Genomic DNA, 6,117 nt, shown 5'->3' with positions numbered 1-6,117 from the left:
TCTGATGTTTATCAGACCATCAAAGCACCCTATTTCAAGATTCTTTCAGGAGGTGAGGCAAGATGACGTCTGAGTGTGTACACCTCATAATCTCTCTTGCAAAGAAGTGACTGAGTAGGGTAGGAGTCCTGCTGGACCGGGCTGTTTCGGGTGCTTACAAGGCAGGAGGTGGCTGGACGTCAATTTTGTGGGACAGTGACGGAGGAGATACTTTCGAGAGGTTGAATTTTGGGTCTCTTTCACGGAGTTTGGGGTTGTGCATGGGACCCTTCCCCCTGGGGCTGGCGGCCCAGCTGCTGGGATGCCTGAAGGCTTTGCTGTGCTGGGAAGTTCCCAAACCCTGAGCGGGCTGTTTCGGGGGCTTGCAGAGAGGGAGGTGTCTGGAGGTGGATTTGGTGAGATGGTGACGGAGGAGATTCTTGTGAGAGGTGGAATTTTGGGTTTCTGACATGGAGGTCAAAGATTCTGGGTGGAGTCACTCCCTCTAGGGCTGACAGCCAGTCCCCGGTGACCCTGGGTTCTTTGTTGTGTGGGGTGTTCCTAAACCCTGAGCAGGCTGTTTCGGAGGCTTGCAGGGCAGGAAGTGTCTGGATGTCAATTCTGTGAGACAGTGACAGAAGAGATTCTTATAAGAGGTGGAACTTTCAGTTTCTGACACAGAGTTCAGAGGTTGTGGGAGGAACCCCACCCCCAAGGGCTGGCGGCCCATGCACAACGGTCCCCAAAATCTTTGTTGTGCAGCGGCACTCCCAAGCCCTGAGCAGGCTGTTTTGGGGGCTTGCGGGGCAGGAGGTATCTGGATGTCGATTTGGTGAGACGGTGACAGAGGAGATTCTTGTGAGAGGTGGAATTTTGGGTTTCTGACGTGGAGGTCGGAGGTTGCGGGCAGGACCCCTCCCTCTAAGGCTGGTGCACTGCTGCGGGGATCCATGTAGGCTGTGTTGTGCTGCGGTGCTCCCAGGCCTCCCATCAACTGGATGCATGGTTCCCAGGTCTGTGTCCCCTAGACCCTGGTGGCCCACAATCCAGAGGCTCACACATCTTGAGTCTGCAGTGTCGCAGAGTTCCCATCCCTGGATCCACAGTGCCCTGGGATCCATCTGAGATTCTTGATTGCCCTGGCCGATGGCATTTGTGGTTTTTTGTTGGTTTGTTTTCTTTTTCTTTTTTTTTTTTTTTGTCTTGGTGGCTAATATTGCATTGTCTCCTGGTCTGTTCCCCGTTTTATCCCCCAAGGTCCTTTTTCATTTATCTAGGGTTTTTTTTTTCTCTTTTTCTTTTTCTTGCTTGTTTCCCCCCCCCCCCTTTTTCTCTTCTCTTTTTTTTCTCTCTTTATCTTCTTATTTTAATTTCTTTATATAATAGGTGCTGCAGGGAGCGCTTCACACTTGCTGTGCCTCCTCATCCTCCATTTCCCCTTTTCTGTGAGTATTGATTTTGGCCATGTACACTATCCCCTTTCCCCCACATCTTTCTATCCCCCATCATCTACTGTTTCTATTACATTCCACCTCCCTTTCTTTGACCCCCAAATTGTCTGAATTTTAAGTTCTAATACCCATGTTCTCTTTTCTGTCTTTTATCCACTCCTGATATTGTTGTCTTTCTTTTCCCTTAACCTCTCCAATGAAAACACTTGCATTTTATTTTCATACTATATTCCACCCCATATTCAGTTGCCTGTCTCATTATAGGTACTCTACTCACTGCTATAACTCTTCACAATTTACATGAGTCCAATATCCATTCTCCCAGATCTCACATTGTTGCTCTGTTAGCATTTATTACCAATACTACTTTATACATTTACTTTTCTTACTCATTTTGCTTTCTGCGGCCCTAATATTTCCTTCAAAGTGAACTTAGCCAGCAACAAGAAAATAGAGTAAGAAGAACAAAGTGACAAAGAGAAGACATAACATTTATGCAAGAACAACAAATAATTAATCCCCAAGCCTAGACAAAGAAGCTAAGGAACTGATTAAAACTAACAAGATAAAATGATGACCAGACAACAACAAAAAACTACAAAACAAACCAATAATCAGGAAAACATGGCAAAGGCCAATGAACAAACTAAAAACCAGGGAGGGGAACAGAACATCAGACATGTAATTAAAGATCTCAAAACATATATTAGAGACCAACTTAATGAAGTAAAGGAAGAGATTAACAATATGAAGAAAACACTTGGAGAGGAAATTGCAGACATATGCAAAAAGATAACAGATATGATGGTGATGAACACCACATTCAAGAAATCAAAAATACATTCTCAGGAAATAGTGGCAGATTAGAAGAGGCAGAGGAGAGAATTAGCGATGTGGAAGACAGTACATCTGAAATCAAGCAGATAGTAGAACTGACCGATAAAAAGATAGAAAAAATTCAGCTAGGACTTAGGGACCTGAATGACAATGCAAAACGCACAAACATAAGTATTATAAGCATCCCAGAAGGAGAAGAGAAGGGAAGGGGGACAGAAGGGGTGTTGGAGGAAATAATGGCTGAAAATTTATCAAATCTATTAAGAGAGAGGGATGTATATGTACATATAGCACAAAACACCCCAAACACCATAAATCCCAACAGGCACACCTCAAGCCATATACTTGTCAAATTATCCAATGTTCAAGACAAAGAGAAAATTCTAAAAGCAGCAAGAGAAAAGAAAAACATCACATACAAGGGAGGCTCCATAAGATTAAGTGCTGATTTCTCATCTGAAACCATGGAGGCAAGAAGGCAGTGGTATGATATAGTCAAGGCACTAAAAGAAAAAAAATTCCAACCAAGAATACTTTACCCAGCTAAATTAGCATTCAAAAGTGATGGAGAGTTCAAAATATTCACAGATAAACAGAAATTAAAAGAGTATGCCAACAAGAACCCTGCCCTTCAAGAAATTCTAAAGGGAGTTCTGCAGGAATGAAGAAAAAAACAGGAGAGGCAGAGTTGGAGGAGAGTGTAAGAACAACAAAAAAAAGACAAAAAGAGAAGGAAAACAACAAACAAAATATGACAAACACAAGTCCAATCAAAATATAGCAAACATAAATAATTCCTTGAAAGTATTAACACTGAATGTCAATGGATAAAATTCACCTATAAAAAGATTGAGATTGGGACATTGGATAAGAAAATATGACCCATCAATAAGCTGTCTACAAGAAACATATCTTAGACCCAGGGATTCATGGAGGCTGAAAATGAATGGTTGGAAAACAATCTTACAAGCAAACAATAACCAAAAAAAGGCAGAAGTAGCTATATTAACATCAGAAAAAATAGAATTTAAATGCAAAACAGTTGTGAGAGAGAGAGGAGGATACTACATATTAGTGAAAGGGATAATTCTTTCAAGAAGAATGAACAATCATAAATATTTATGCTCCTAACAAGGGCACCTCCATATACATGAGGCAAACACTGGAAAAACTAAGTGAAAGAATAAATGCCTCTACAGTTATAGTGGGAGACTTTAATACAACACTATCAACTTTGGACAGAACATCTCTAAAGGAAATCACTAAAGAAACAAAATATTTGAACAGTATATTAGAGGAGCTGGATCTAATAGACATATACAGATCATTACACCCGAATACAGCAGGATATACATTTTTCTCAAGTGCACATGGATCATTCTCCAAGATAGACCATATGCTAGGCCACAAAGAAAGGCTTAATGAATTCAGAAAGTTTGAAATCATACAAAATAATTTCTCTGACCACAGTGGAGTGAAGCTGGAAATCTGCAAGGGCCAGAGGCCCAGATTTCACACCAAGATATGGAAATTAAACAGCACACTCTTAGAAAAACAGTGGGTCAAAGAGGAAATCTCAAAAGAAATTAATAACTGCCTTGAAACTAATGATAATGATAAAACAACATACCAAAACTTATGGGATGCAGCAAAAGCAGTGCTGAGAGGAAAATTTATAGCCATAAATTCTTACATCAAAAAAGAAGAAAGAGCAAAAATTGAAGAACTGCATGTCTGGAGGAATTAGTAAAAAAACAACAAAGTAACCCCACAGGAAGAAGAAAGAAAGAAAGAAAAAAGATAAAAGCAGAACTAAATGAAATAGAAAATAAGAAAGCACTTGAAAAGATAAACAAGACCAAGAGCTGGTTCTTTGAGAAGATCAATAAAATTGACAAACCCTTAGTGAGACTAACAAAGAAAAAAAGAGAGAAGATGCAAATACACAAAATAAGAAATGAGAAAGGAGATGTCACCATTGACCCCACAGAAATAAAGACTACCAGAAGAGGATACTTTGAAAAACTACATTCCAACAAATTCACAATTCAGTGGAATTGGACAAATTCCTGGAAACACATAAGCAGCCTATATTGATGAAAGAAGAAATTGATGATCTCAATAAACCAATCACAAGTAAAGAGATAGAATCAGTCATTAAAAACCTCCCAACTAAGAAGAGCCCAGGGCCAGATGCCTTCACAGGTGAATTCTACAAAACGTTCTGGAAAGAACTAACACCAATCCTGCTGAGACTCTTCCAGAAAATATAAACAGAAGAAACATTACTGAACTCATTCTATGATGTCAACATTACCCTAAATACCAAAGCCAAACAAAGACACCACAAGATAGGAAAATTGCAGACCAATTTCTCTAATGAACCTAGACACAAAAATCCTCAATAAAATACTTGCTAACCATATTCAGCAACATATTAAATGAATTATACACCATGGCAAAGTGGGATTCATTTCGGGTATGCAAAGATGGATGAACATAAGAAAATGAATCAATGTAATACACCTTACAAACAGATTGAAGGGAAAAAAACACTTGATTCTATCTATAGATGCAGAAAAAGCATTTGACAAAATACAGCACTGTTTCTTGATTAAAACACTCCAAAAGATTGTAATACAAGGAAATTTTTTGAACATGATAAACAGTATGTATGGAAAACCCACAGCCAACATCATTAACAATGGAGAAATCCTAAAATCCTTCCCTCTAAGATCAAGAGAAAGACAAGGATGCCCACTATCACCTCTTCTATTTGACATTGTCTTAGAAGTACTTGCTCAAGCACTGTGGCAAGAACTAGATATAAAAGGCATTCAAATTGGAAAGGAAGAAGTCAAAATTTCATTATTTGCACATGACATGATCCTATACATAGAAAACCCTGAGACATCTACAACAAAGCTTTTAGAACTCATAAATGAGTTTAGTAAATTTGTAAGTCACAAGATCAATGCACAAAAATCAGTAGCATTTCTGTACACCAATAATGAGCAAGCTCAGGAGGAAATCAAGAAAAAATACCATTTACAACAGTAAATTAAAAAATCAAATACCTAGGAATAAATTTAACTAAAGATGGAAAAAATTTATTCACAGAGAATTACACAAGACTATTCAAGGAAATCAAAGAAGACCTAAATAAATGGAAGACTATTCCCTGTTCATGGACTATAAGACTAAACATTATTAAGATGTCTATCCTACAAAAGCTGATCTACACATTCAATGTAATCCCAATAAACATCAACACAGCATTCTTTAAAGAACTAGAAAAAATACTATGAAATTTATTTGGATAGGAAAGAGGCCCCGAATAGCCAAAGACATATTGAAAAAGAAAAATGAAATTGGATGAATCACACTGTCTGACTTCAAAATGTACTACAAAGCTACAGTCGTGAAAACAGCATGGTATTGGCACAAGGATGGACATATGGACCAATGGAACCAAATTGGGAGTTGTGATATAGATCTTCATATATATAGCCATAATATATTTGATAAAGCCACCAAACCCTCTCAACTGAGAGAGAACAGCCGATTCAAAAAATGGTGCCTCGAGAATTGGATATGCATATGTAAAAGAATGAAAAAGGATTATCATCTCATACCTTATACAAAAATCAACTCAAGATGATCAAAGACCTGAATATAAGAGCCAAGACCATAAATAATTTGGAAAGCAGTGTAGGGAAGCATATACAAGACCTTGTAATAGGAAATGGCTTCATGAACTTCACACAAAAAGCACAAGCAGCAAAAGAGCAAAGAGATAAATGGGACCTCCTCAAAATTAAAGATTCTGCACCTCAAAGGAGTTTGTCAA

Source organism: Dasypus novemcinctus, chromosome X (assembly GCF_030445035.2).
Source record: "Dasypus novemcinctus isolate mDasNov1 chromosome X, mDasNov1.1.hap2, whole genome shotgun sequence".
Classification (NCBI taxonomy): Eukaryota; Metazoa; Chordata; class Mammalia; order Cingulata; family Dasypodidae; genus Dasypus; species Dasypus novemcinctus.
Note: the sequence above shows the minus strand (reverse complement) of the source record.